Source organism: Scophthalmus maximus, chromosome 4 (genome assembly GCF_022379125.1).
Source record: "Scophthalmus maximus strain ysfricsl-2021 chromosome 4, ASM2237912v1, whole genome shotgun sequence".
NCBI classification, from domain to species: Eukaryota; Metazoa; Chordata; class Actinopteri; order Pleuronectiformes; family Scophthalmidae; genus Scophthalmus; species Scophthalmus maximus.
Window position 1 is genome coordinate 12,972,199 of NC_061518.1, and position 13,838 is coordinate 12,986,036.

General features: G+C 39.8%; 1 protein-coding gene across 1 annotated transcript in view; it reads right to left on the reverse strand.

The window, feature by feature from the left end:
* The window catches only part of zfhx3b (zinc finger homeobox 3b), a 320,474-nt gene that overhangs the window by 302,499 nt on the left and 4,137 nt on the right, over positions 1–13,838 (reverse strand). Inside the window, exon 4 of the mRNA XM_047331745.1 lies at positions 6,906–6,955. The gene's annotated coding sequence lies outside the window, so the exon portion shown is untranslated. The remainder of the gene's footprint in view (positions 1–6,905; positions 6,956–13,838) is intronic.

Sequence of the window (13,838 nt, forward strand, 5' to 3'; positions counted from 1 at the left end):
AGATCATTTTCACAATCAAACGATAAATTATTTGGCCAATAAAACACCCAAAAACAATGAAAAACACCTGTAATGATATCCTGGAGTCCACACTGACATTTCATCAGATATCTCACTTAGTCTAACTAACTCTCTGTTATCACCGTGAATCTATGTTGACCACAGCAGCTTTGCTCTGTGTAGGACTTTAACTGTCACCTTTCAACTCTACAGTGTTTAATGTAGATAATACTAATCCTGTACATATATATATTCTGGGTAGAGTATCACTTTGAGTGTTTTAGAAAAGCACTTTTAGAGTCATCTTATTTGTCAATCAAATTGGCAAAGTATAATGGGCAAAATAATAACTGATGCATGGTTATTTTACATTAATAATTTACATTTTGAAATCTTCTTTGTGACACGATGACTGCATTACATCGAAAAACTTTTTATTGTTGTTTTAAAACCGATTCCGAATAGCTAGTATTTCCATCGATTTCACTGACATTTAGCTTAGTCTAAAATGTATCTTTTCCCAAAGGATTCATAATTTTATAATATTAACCTTGATAGCTGGACACATTACTGGAAGAGCAGAGTACAGTAAGGGCCCTAGTTGCTCATGTGTTGCTGTTGAATGCCATGCTAAAAATTAAAAGCCATGGACTCCCATCTCCTCTCTGAAGCTCCACTGGTTTCTATCAAGCTGTATGTCTGTCTGTCTGTGTCACACACACACACACACACACACACACACACACACACACACACACACACACACACACACACACACACACACACACACACACACACACACACACACACACACACACACAGCAGGACATGGCAGACAAGGACACCAACCCACATCTCCACTTTCTAGGCTACTCTTGATTCTAATTGGCTCAGACCAGTCTTATGCCTCTGTACTCCCTGCATGTTAATACTCCCATGGTAACATTCTCACACCTAATGGCTGCACACTGAGAGGCATTTTCAACCACATTACCTCTTATTGAGTTACAGAGCCCCATCGTTCCAAATAAGACAAATTTAATTGATCCAGTCTATAAAAATCTCTGTGCTGCTGTGAAAGACCTGGTTCTTCGGTTTCTTTATTTATTTATTCACTCTGCTTTCTCACCTCAGAGTGTGGAGCCCTGCATGAGGCACAAGGAAATTAGGTTTATTCCACTCCATACAAAAAAAAGGGAAGGATGCTGAGGAGAAATTCAAAGGTTTCAAAATTAGATCAATGGTCTCAACATCAATCAAAGGCAGGGTTCCTCACGTGTCAGCCTTGGTTGTAAGTTCAAAATGAACCTTAAAAACAGCAGGTACCTAGTCGACTCTTAAGTGAACTATGCAGGGGGGACACAAGCTGTGGAAAGAGTGAATTAAAAAAAATACCAGCACAGCTGAGACGCTATATTACATTAATCTTTTTTTTGTGTCTTTTCTGACATGCTCTATTCATATTCAGTGAGGCACTTGTTATGCCATAAAAGGGGAAAAGGCGAGGAAATTTCCATTTCATTTATGGGTTCAAGTGCATAAGATGTACTCAAAATGTATCCGAGGCAGAGCTGGTGAAATGGACAGATGACTGTCAGCCAAGGGTGTTTTAAAGTACAAATGTACTTTGAAAACTTTTTAATGCAGTATAGTGCTGTATATAAAAAGTATGTTTGTGCCCTCACTTTCACCCATACACCATACAATCCTGTTACCAACTACTGGAGATATTGAGCTCACTGAGATACTTAAGTGATTAACCAAAACAAATATTAAATCCAGTGTAAAACCTAGGGATTGAATAGAGCTGAACAAAAAAAAAACAGCCTTAATCTCACCTGTTGAGAAGAGAAATGTGATAATGAGAGAAATGGTGGGCGAAAACTGAGGTAATCCTACCAACAGTGTGCTTCCCCCATGAAGGATTCAACTATTCCCAGCAACCAGATAAACCAAATATTATATTCCAGATCAGAGTATGTGTGTGCGCAGTTTGCAATACAGGTATGTGTGTGTGCTAGAAGGGGCATAACCCCTGTCTCCTGTTAGAAATGCATTGATGATGGTGGAGAGGTTTATAATTTGCCCAGGAGGATTTTCTGCCTTACCATATTTTGAAAGCAGCTGAATTAACTTTCTGTCCATTAAATCCTGTATCAGGATATATATAATTCCTTTTCTATTCCCTTTTCTCAGCCTTTTAGAAAAAATTCTATCAATCGTATTTCATGCATGATTACAGATTTAGCCAATTGTGGTCTGCGTTATTGCTGGGGTTAATCGCAGCTTTCTCTCATTAAATGCTGGTAACTGGGCTAAAAACTGCTGATAAACCTTCAAGGCTGGTAACTGAGAAACAAGAAATTAGCTTTGTCTTAAAATAATTCATATATTATCAACTTATTGAGTAATGCCATTAAATGAATCACAAAAATATAACAATTAACTGCCTAAACTAAATACTCTGATTGATTAAACTTAAAATTAAATCTCCCTGATGGATTTTATTTTAAATCAATCCATGACTGGCCTCAAGTTCCTCTTTTAAAGTCAATTGCTCACAACAAACAATCAATAAAAAACCGGTACAGAACAATTGTCTCAGTTTATACCTGTTCTGGCTTGATTCAGTTTACTCAAGACAGAATTATCTAATGCATTTTTGTGAACCTGACTGGTATGTTTTTGATGCAAATCTTCCACTCTCATTTCTCTGAGACGACTGCTCACCTGCAGTATGGTACAATTACTATGCATCCCCAGAACCCTGGTGTAACCTTGTTCTTGTAAAATGACAAACTGTGCGCTTCTGCACATACATTTGATTCTTACAATTTCAAAAAGAGAGAGAAAAATCCTTCAAAACATTTCAAACATTTAAAGAGTGCACATTGCACACTATAAAATCAGGTCTGAGCCTCCGTCTCTGTAATGCACATGCTTTCTCCAGCTCCTCATATCTAGATCTATCTTGTTACTCTTGCTAAGCTTTTTAATAGCAGGCAAGTTAATCAGTACAGTCAATTACTGATCTCATCAGCTAGAGTAGAGTGGCTTTAACTCCAACTTTTAAAGTGGGAGTTTCAAGTTCGAAGTTAGAAATGTATTTCTTTAAGTTCAGACAGCCATGCAATTTTCCTACGGGTTAAGACAGTGAATTTACGTACAATAAAGTAGAATATCTTCTCCAAATCAACATTCAAATGCTTGTACTAGATGAATACTAATGAACTATAGAGAAGGGACTGCTGGAAGAAGTGGGGAATGGGGCAATTAAAGAATGCCTGAAGCAACTTTACAGAGGACAAAGCATCCAGTCGAACTAATTAAATTCTGTGGCAGACACCTGGCCTTTCACCTCCTCTTCCATTTCCCTTGTGCTCCCAAGTGGCAGTCACGAAGAGGAGCATCTCAAAAGCTTCATACTCCTCTATTTTCACTCAGGGCTGCAAGAGTAGCCCATCGTATTCTTGGACAAAATGCTCCCAATAGATCTAATCATCAGTGGTGGACTGGGGTCACGGAATAGATAGAAATCACAGTTACTATTTACCACACACCCCAGGCTCCCACAGGATTATCCCAACAAAATATGTCTGAGTCAGCAACTCAACAGCTACTGACAATTGAAACTGTGCGGACAGATCTGTTATGAACTTTTGAGAGGATTTGTACAGATTTCTCTGTACATCTGATCAGAGATCTGTGGGGAGTAAACTATAGTCATGCCCCAAGTGTTGGTGTCGCAGAGGTATATGCAAAGGCCCTCACGACTAAAACCTGAGATTGACACACACCGCACAGAGGGCTGAGGCACAGTGCCTGGCGATTAAGGGGAACACACAGTACAGGATAAGTGAGGTTCACAACCTTGCTCCCTGAGGGATCTTTTAGAAGTACAAGACAGTGAGTAGGAACAAACGTCAAAGGGAAGCTGCCTGGAAATGGTACGGAAGTTAATAAAAATGAAGGCAGGTAATGGAAATTGGTTTTAAACCACTGGTCACATTCCTCCTGAGATAGAGATGGCTTGGACTAATGAACCTTGACAGCCTATTCCACAGCAGTTCCACACTTACAGCACATTCACCTCCAACACCGTCGCCTCCTACCACCAGGACAAGCCAAGGTAGAGAGTTTAAACTCAGAACTTCACACCGTTTAACTACTCCCTGTTATCTAGTTATTTAACGCCCAATCACACCGTAAAGACCGCAGTGGCAGCATGGTTCTTCTCACATCAAATACGCTGACAACTCCCTCATTCTGCACGACCCACATGACAAGCTTTACATATAGCAAGTCATCTTGGTTGTGCCAAGTTCTCAGTTTGTAAACTTGAAAGATGCAAGTATCATCACATTTTTATAGAACACATAAAAAAGGACCAGTTCTAACAAGATTTGTGGTGTCCCTTTTGCCTGTTGGCAGGAGTGATCCACCAATCATACACACTGGACAATATGTGTTCATATCCAACCTTATTAACTGCATTAGGCATCAGCCAAATTTATCTAATTCACATTACATTCATTTCTTTCCAATGATGTTGCTCAGAGGTTTTCAAAGACTTTTTCAAAAAGAAAGTAAAAAAAGGACCAGATCTGTAGGTCTGAAAATCCGTCTCAGCAAAGAAAAAAGAAAAAAAATTTTTTTAAACCAATCTTGCACAGATATGATCATTATCATTGACATTGTTATTAGTGATTAATTCAGACCTTAGATGATCTATTTGCTGTAAAGATGACTATTTTTAGACAATTAACTCCAAGAGCTTACCTAATTTTTTTAATGATCATTCTTTGGGTTAATTGCATTGGTGCTATTGTGTGATAGAATAAGGGCAACCATGTCAAGGAGGAGGAGAAAGACTCAAAAAGAGAAGCTAAAGTTGTACAGTGCCTCGTTGGGCTGTGACAGTGGGATGAGATTACGGATTACCTCAAATCCTTCAAATTAAACAAAACAATGCATCAATGCAGATCTGGCAGAGGTGAGCCTGACTAAATTTAAAAGGAAATGACGACCGGAGCCTTGTGTCACATCCATACACTTTTGATCAAAATTTCACAGTTTCCAGAAGGAATATGAAATGGTAAGGGCAAGACAGAAAAGTAGGAACATTTAATGTGCAGTGAATCTACACAACAGACAAGTGCAAAAAATTATGGACAGAAATGGAGAGAGACAGGGGGAAACTTGAGCTTACACTGAAATGTGTCACCCTGCTAACAATTCCCTGCTCCCCTCCCGCAGTGGTCTACCTCTCACCCCTCTTCTTCTTGTGCCTTCGTTTGGTTTCCGTTCCAAGTCAATGTGGAACTAATGTGTTGTTTATTTCCCCCAAAAGATAATATCTGAGGTGTTCTGCTCACACAACCAATCTTCATTCATGGACACCTAGAACCCAAGACTGATGGAAGAAAGGGGGTATGTGGGGCAGGGGCTGGAAAGAAAGTTTCACAATGTTCCACAATGTTCTTCATCTATTTGTACAGCTTCTCCTTATCACTGTCTGTTGTATCTATATTATATGACACGAACCACTGACTGTATTATTATATAAAGATGGACAGCTCCCAAAAGTGAAGCGAAAACATCTTGATCACCCTTGTGGCTGGCCGATCAATGTAAGCAGATGGGACATGGGTCAAAGTACAAGTCAAATAAATGTTTTAAGATGGTCATTTTGGATAGTTCTTATGACACCGATGAATGTTAAAGTGTTTGTGTTGCTGATAGTTTGGTTTAAGTTCAACATCCTTTTGTCACAGTGTATCCTTCAGTGGTTCAGAGAGTGACTGTGCCTTTTTTAAATTGACAGAGAAGAAAAGCTAAATATTTTGGAGTGTAATCCAAATGACTGGCCCAGTCAAATGTTTTAGCTACAGACAGTTTCTTTCATAGGATGCATTCTCATGATTCTCTTGGTGATAAGAAATAATCTTAGATTGCATATAGTGATGAAAGTCCTCCTGCACACCCTAGTGGAAACACAAGGGGGCTGTTTAAAGTGAAGACATCAGGGATATTCCAGTCCCCTGATGTTCAGAGCATCACAGACAGAGAGAAATATAATCTAGTTATAACTCCCCTGAACATTCATAAATAAAATATCAAGCAACTGGGACGAGACAATCCCCACCATGCTACAGTTGCAGGAGGAGCAAGCATGGCTGGTCACAGCCAGGGTAGAGGTTGGATCCCAGAGGTGTTTGATAGTTATACTTCCCGAATTGGAAGCAGGAGCAGTTCTGCTGGGTCCCCGTGCCCCAGGTTGGCCCCCGACTCAACCAAAGCCAGCCTTGAGAGAAAGGTGCTCTGTCTAATCTGGCCTCATTTTATGCCTCTTTAACCATGACCAATGTATTTAAATGGCAGTTTCTTTGACAGATGCTCAGTTCAAATTATTCCTAACTGGAAATTTGTAGGAGTGATATTAAATATCCTTCAGGCCAGGCTGCCTAAAGAGAACATAGAAACATCAAAAGGCCAAACACTTCAAAAGGTAAAACTAATGATCCTAGCCAGCCTCCGGGGAGGAGGAGAGCTTCAACTTTGTCCAACATGCCCCTGGCCACAAAAACACCACTCCTTTAAGTGCAGATTTGACCATTTGCCCGACCCTACATCTAGAGCATTTAAATATGATTTAACATGAAATACATAATGTATATCTCCCTGTAACTGAATACACAGGGGGCTGTTGTAGTGAATATGTACCATCTTATCTGACACATCTGGCCCTGTCTTGCAAAATAAAATGTACAATATAACCCTTTAAAAATGAGACACTACAGAATTTCCTCTTTCATCTGTACTGTAGTATGCTGGACTTTCTGTCTACTTTTTCAGATAACTTGTTTGCTAGGTCCACTGTCTGGGACAGCAGAAAAAGTACTTACCCATAAAGGAGCTTCACCATCACAGAGAGGCCACTGCATGAGGCACAAATCTGACAAGGAGAGAGGAAGACAAAGATAGATGTAGTTAGAAAAAGAGAGAAATAATGAGAGAAGGGGAAACAGCTGGCAACATTCATCCTAAACCCTGATGGGAGTTGACGGCAGCAATTTAGTAATAATAAGCTTCCCAATCTGCAGTTGTGAGTGGTATGACTGAACAGAAACACCTGGTCAGATGGGGCAGAGGTGTGAGGGGTGAGAGACATGAACGGGATGGGAAGCAGAGAGGCTAAAGTTGACACACTGCCCTGATTCCCACAGGCAGGAGTGGACATATGAACTAATATGAGGTGAAGGACAGAGGCAAGAAAGTAAATGTACTTCAACTCAGGCACTTTTGCAGTCACGAATCATACATCGTTATTATTCCCCATTATCAATGCTGTCATCTACAGTAGTGCTGAATATTTCTAATTTTAAAATAAAAATGTCTTCTCTGTCCTGTCTCTTCACTTCAACATACGACTATGAAATATAATCAAATTGAAAAAGAATATTAAACTTTGCTTGCAAAATTTCAATAATAAAAGCAAAAAACTTATTTAGTTAATTTTTAGTTAATTTCAAATGAGTCATTTTCGACATGGAAGATTTTCCAACATGTATTCTTCGTTCCTTTTTAAAACTCAAAACATCACACTCCCCTTAATGTGTAAAATTATTTTATTTGATGGATTCCAAGCATATGCCATGTGAGGAGACAAGAAAAGTGAAGTACTGCTGTAAAGAATAAGCAATGCTAACCGACCCTTTGAAATGTAAAGAGTGAAATGAATTGGCGCCGTATGCTAGGCTGAATGTTTTTTTCTAATGAAATGCTTTCTTTTCCTGTAAAAAAAGACATATTTTCTTTTTGCAGACTGTGGGGCTAAACAAAAAGCAAATGTTAAACTTCATCTCTGTGAAGTTGTGCCTGGCTTTGAAAACCAAAACCTACACTCTCCAGCCGAAAAAAATCACCCACTGCTTCATGAGTCAGAACGAATACCAACACAGATTAGTGCAAATAATTTACGACACTACAACCTTAAATACTACTGACATGTTTTTGTTGCAACAGCCAAAAGCGTCAAGAGAGGCAGAGAGTCTGACGCTAAAATTTCAGGCACATATTTCGAATAAACAGAGTATGGTTGTTTTAGTCTGAGCTGGTGAGGGAAGAACCACACTCAGGCTGCCCAGTCAGTGTGCTAATATTTAGTTAGGGATGCCACACAGCAACAGACTTAACACAATGCACTCTACTGGGTCAATCTTGGGATTTTTTTTTTCTACCATCATCTTTTCTGTATTCTTTTCAAGGCCACGCATAAAAAAATATGCATCTATTATATATGCAGGCATTAGAAATACTTTTATCAGGTTATACTATAACGTTACCCCTTACGAATGTATCTGCCTGATAATTTCCTTAATGCTGACCTCTTGAAGACTGTTACATACTTCACAGGTGCTGCAATTCACTTAAAACTTTGTGGGCATCAGCTGGGGGCATGCAAGAGACACGAATGAACATCAAGTTCCTTCTGCTAATCATCTATAATTCAAGTCATTTCAGCAATTTAAAGTAGAACCAGTTGCAGGGCTATGCCTGAAACAATCTGAGCTTCAGGGGCCCTGATTCTATAAGAGTTTGGTTTCATCCAGCCGTTTAAAGTCAATCAATTCAGCAGCTATTTATACTCTGTTGCAAACTCCCGAGCAATTTCAAGGAATCCGACATGATATATGTGCTATAGCAAACAACAGTAGTAGACCATAGATACGCACCAAAACTAAAGTCAGTTCCCCCTGAAGGAAATCCATTTAAAATGTCACCCCTCTCCCCACTGCCTTTCCTGTCTCTCTACTGTCACTGTCAATATAGCAGAAATGCCAAAAAAATAATCTTTAAAAAAAAAAAGAAATCTTAGCTATGACTGGCTGGAGGTAAACCTGTAAGTATTAACCCGGAACAGCTGTCCCCTAGCCCTCAGCAACTCCAGAGTCTGCCATCAGAAGAATAAGCCCACAGTCCTGTTAGCCACATGCCGCATGTATTTAATTTTCAACATCTGCTGGCTTCATGCTTCTATGCTTTCCATTCCCACTGTGCATTCTTCACAAATTCAGTAGCTTCCTTCTTCTGCATTTGTAAATGTTGTTGATTGTGGAAGCCATCCATGTTTACTTTGAATCCCTGGCCATTCCTGGGCCAGCTCTAATCACCTGCAGCTGTTCACTTTGCTGCTTTCATTGGCAATATTCTCAAAACACACAGTTGGTATTTTCAATGTAAATTGTAGATTTCTCACAATGCGGTTTGTTACAAGCACTCTGAAAAATTTTAAATAGTTCTAATCATAGCATGTACATATTATTTTTTTGGCACATCCACAAAAGGAAAAATACTGGGTGGAATAAATTTCCCTAGCATTGGGTTTTTGCACCCAGCTACAGACAATTGGTCGACCTATTGCTCAGTCCGAAATCGGTATAATGACTGGGTGAACTAACACACTGACAGTTTCAATATACAGCATGTACATTGCACATGCTTGCCAACATCACTGTTCTTTATAGTATGGAAAATTCTACACTGGAGAGTGTACCAAAACTTCTGTACTTTACTTTGTCGGAATCTTGAATATCATTCTTATTTATCCTCTCATGTCTTTAGTCTCTGAGAGGTGAGAGAAATGGAGAGAGAGAGAGAGAGACTCTAAAGGAACAGTCAGCTGCTCTTTGCCCAAGGACCTTGTCTGCTCTCACCTTCTCCATTTGACAGCAGTGCAACAGTAAATTTTCCACCGTCTGGGGCACAAATTGGCATTTTCTGAACTGTGGTTATTCCTCCAGTATAATCTAATTAAAAGACACTGCCACTGGGATAGAAATCAGAGCATTATAAAGTTTGATAGACAGACAGACATAAAAGTGTTTGCAGTTTCACAACATACTGCGCACAAGTGTAAAACTTCAGAGCCTTGGCTGGAAGAGGTTTGGGCTAACTAAATTAGCCCAACTACACGCTCTGTCGTGACTATAAGCGCAATATGAGGTGTTGAAATATGATTTTACCGTATTTTAGCTTTGAAGTCCAGCCAAAGATTTTGTGAGTGACACTAGATAACATGCCATGAAAGGATTAGTGAACTAGCAGCACTGTGTGAACCAAAGGTGTTTTTATTTTCTTTAAAAGCATGGGTAAGTGTAGGGTTTCATGGTCACATTTCAGTTTTGACACTTTTGAGTGAACGCACAATTTACAACCAGGGACAAAATGCACAACATGACAATTTTATATGGCCAGAAAAGCTGTAAAAACATACAGGGTCAAGCTAAGACAATATCTTTTGGAAACTGCTGCAGATACAATCCATTTCTCAAACAATTTACATCCATTTCAGATGCATTCTTGTCAAAATAAATTCTTCAAGAGTTCTTACCCCGGTATTTCTGTTCACAGCATGACAAGGGCTAGTCTACCCAAGCATGCATTGTGTAGTAGACATTACACGAGCTGGATCTGACAGAAATGGAAAATCACTCAGAACATTTGGATAGTTTCATCGGTGATGTTAGACTGTGGAAGAAAGTTTCATTGCCTATATACAAATAAAGAAACAATGTCAAACTCAACAGAGGTAAAACTGCAGCACACGTATCACCCACAACCTAATTCGCAGTATAGCAGTCAAATCTAAATAGTCCCAGTAATAATTGTGACTGTCAACCCAAGCTGTAAGTGTACAGCTGAGATGAAAGTCCCACTGTCAAACTCAAGTTTTCAATGACGGAAAATGAAACAAAAAAAATGGTCACTCTGGCTAGCAAGCTACATGCTTATCATAGAAACATTTGAGGAAAAACTATGAATAATTACCAATTGTGAAGAGGAACGCATTATCCATGTGCAAAAGCTTCCCCCAGCATTAGCCAGGCAGTCAGCTTTGTATAGTGTTGTCCAGTCTATGGTGATTCTAAATGGTTTTGAAAACAAATTAACCACCCAAAAATATTATTTTATCTATTTCAGAAGAAACTGTCGGTTCAGCATGCCGGGGAAAGCAGGTTCCAGCCGATCTTCAAAAGTTACACAGCTTTTACCCTAGCTGTAGAACATTGTAGAAACCCTAAACCCATACGAGGAGTCATGGTAGTTTGCCCATCAAGTCTACATGTGCTTTATGGGCTTGGAGAAAGGCCTATGACCAGGTCCGTTGAGGAATCTTGTTGGGGTTACTGCGGGAATATGAGGTTCTAGGGCCATGACTGCTAGACTTTCACTACCTATATAACAGGAGTGCGGGTTGTGTCCATATTCTTGGCAGGAAGTCGAACACATTTTGAGTGGGTGTTGGCTTCCACCAGGGTTGCGTCTCGTCACCAATTATGCTTGTGATTTTTATGGACAGGATTTCAAGGTGTGGCAGAGGGGAGGAGAATGTCCAGTAAGAAGGCCTCAGAAGGCCTCTGCTATTTGCAGATGACATGTTTCTACTAGTTTCATCAAAATTAGACCTTCAGCAGCATGGGAAGAGGCTGGGATGTATACTTCTCCCTTTGGGTAGGGACAGAGTTGCTTGGGGTCTTGCTCACAAGTGAGGCTAGAATGGAGCAAAAGATTGACAAGCAGATTGGTGCAGCGTCAGCAGTAATTCAGGAGTTGAACTGGACCATCGTTGTGAAGAGGAAGATAAGCCAGAAGGTTTAGGCAAATGAGATTACAGACACAAGCAGCTGAAATTGGTTTCCTCCACACAGTGGCTGGACCCTGCTTTAGAGGGCTCTGACATCTGGAAGGAACTCGTAAAAGAGCTGCTTCTTCTTCGTGGCAACAGAGGTTAGTTGAGATGGTTGGGGATTCTGATTCGAATACCTCCTAGACACGTTTCAACTGGTAGGAGACCCCAGGTTGGACACCGAATGTGCTGGAGAGATTATACATCTTGTCTGTCCTCGGAAAACCTCGGAATCCTCCGGGAGGAGCCGGAAAAACATCTGGGCTGCCATGCTTAACCTGCTGCCACTGTGACCCAATTCTGGATAAGCTGCAGAAAATGAACGAATGGACGGTTGAACAGCAAAACATCACTGCTCTAGTTAGCTGCATACAGGCTGAAGGAGAAGCCATTTAATTTCAATGCTAACCATGCAGTATATTTTCATTTGACCTACATTGATTGATGTGAACTATTCCCTTAATCCTAAAGTATGCAAGATTACGGAGAAATAACAGAGTAGGCTAGCAGAAAAGAAAATAACAAATACCATTTAATGTTTTCAATTGATTTTAAGAGTAGAAGTACAATTCACAAGATGACACTTAGTCTACCGGCATGAATTTCTATGACAGGTTATTCCCAAAGCCTCCAAGCCATGACAACAAGATGCACTACATTTACTCTAGACCAAGATACAGGAATAGTTAAGAAGTTCCTGCACAAGCTCATAAAGATTTTTTTAAGTTGAAATAGATAAGCTTAATGAAATGTGATCAAATATCCTTTCTCTGGCAGCGTAGCAACGATAAGGCCATTTAATTTCAGTGTAAACCGTGGCTGTATCTAAATGTGAAAAAAACTGAATGTAGCTATGTCTTCTTTTACAATCCATCAATATTGCGCAGATATTGTATCCCTTTTTTCTATTCACAATTCCACATGGTAAATTTCCTGAGATCCTAATGAGAAAGAATGAAAGAAAAGAAGTGCATGAAAATGGCTACCGGGTTTCTTCTCCTTCCCATTCTCCTCAGTCTATGCCAGTGAGGGATTCTTTATTAACTTTATTTAATTATCCCACAAAGCTTTTTCTTTTTTTTACACTGGGCCATCGCTGCCTGGTCTTTCTCCCACTGTGTGAGCTTTGTAATTTAATAAAGCCTCATTTAAGAGAGTAGTTGATTAAAAAAAATTAAGCTCCAGTGATCACCAGTCTCAGCCCTCCCCATTTTAGGAAAAGATCCAATATTTCATTTTGTGAACATGTCGGGCAGAAATTATCACCGCAGGACAAGTTAATGTTTTCCATGCAATCATATGACAATGACAGCAAACCCCACTACGGAGACTGTCCCACTAAAATGTGGAAAATGACAGGGAACAATTTCATGTCCTTACTGTAGGTCAGGCTTTTTTTCCCCGTCCCTGCTTTCTGTCCATCATCCAGGTGTTAATTTTTTCATTCATAATTCATATTTTTCCACTTCTTCTGACAGCAGGTGACAGCTTAAACCTGTCTTACCTAGCTGTGAAGGAGATTTCCTATATTTCTACCTCTTTAGAGAGAATGACGACACTTGACAGCAATACTGGATTGAGGAGAAACTCCAGCCTACTGCCCTCTGCTTGGTTTCACTGTAGAAAATTGCACCAAGAGTATAATTACTTTATTCATGCAGACTCTTTGAAACACAATCTGCCTAAGTTATTCCATCTGTGCAGCATAGTGTACATGTATACACAAAGTCACAGATATAGAAAAATGTTCGAGCTGTCAATTCCTATTGTAAAAAGGGGGGGGGGGGGGTAATGATAAATGCAGAATCTGCACTGCAGCTTAAAGTCAAATACCTTCTCACTGCTGGAGAAACATAATCCACACAATTAATGCTTTAAAATTATAGCCTGGATCTAGTGGCAGTTTGGAACCATAAGTTATTGATTTGGAAATGAAAACCTGTACTCTTCAAGGTTAAACCCAGTCCACCCTCATTACTGCTCTGTCCTTGAGAGGCCCGCACCAGGGCTGCTGCAAGGAGTAAAGAGGGCTGCTTTAATGAAGGTGAATTTAATGGGATTTAATGTATCTGGGGGCAATGGTGCAGCAGAGATATGGTTTTAACAAAGAGCAAGGGACTAAGGGTACAGCCAAGAGAGCAGCCATTTT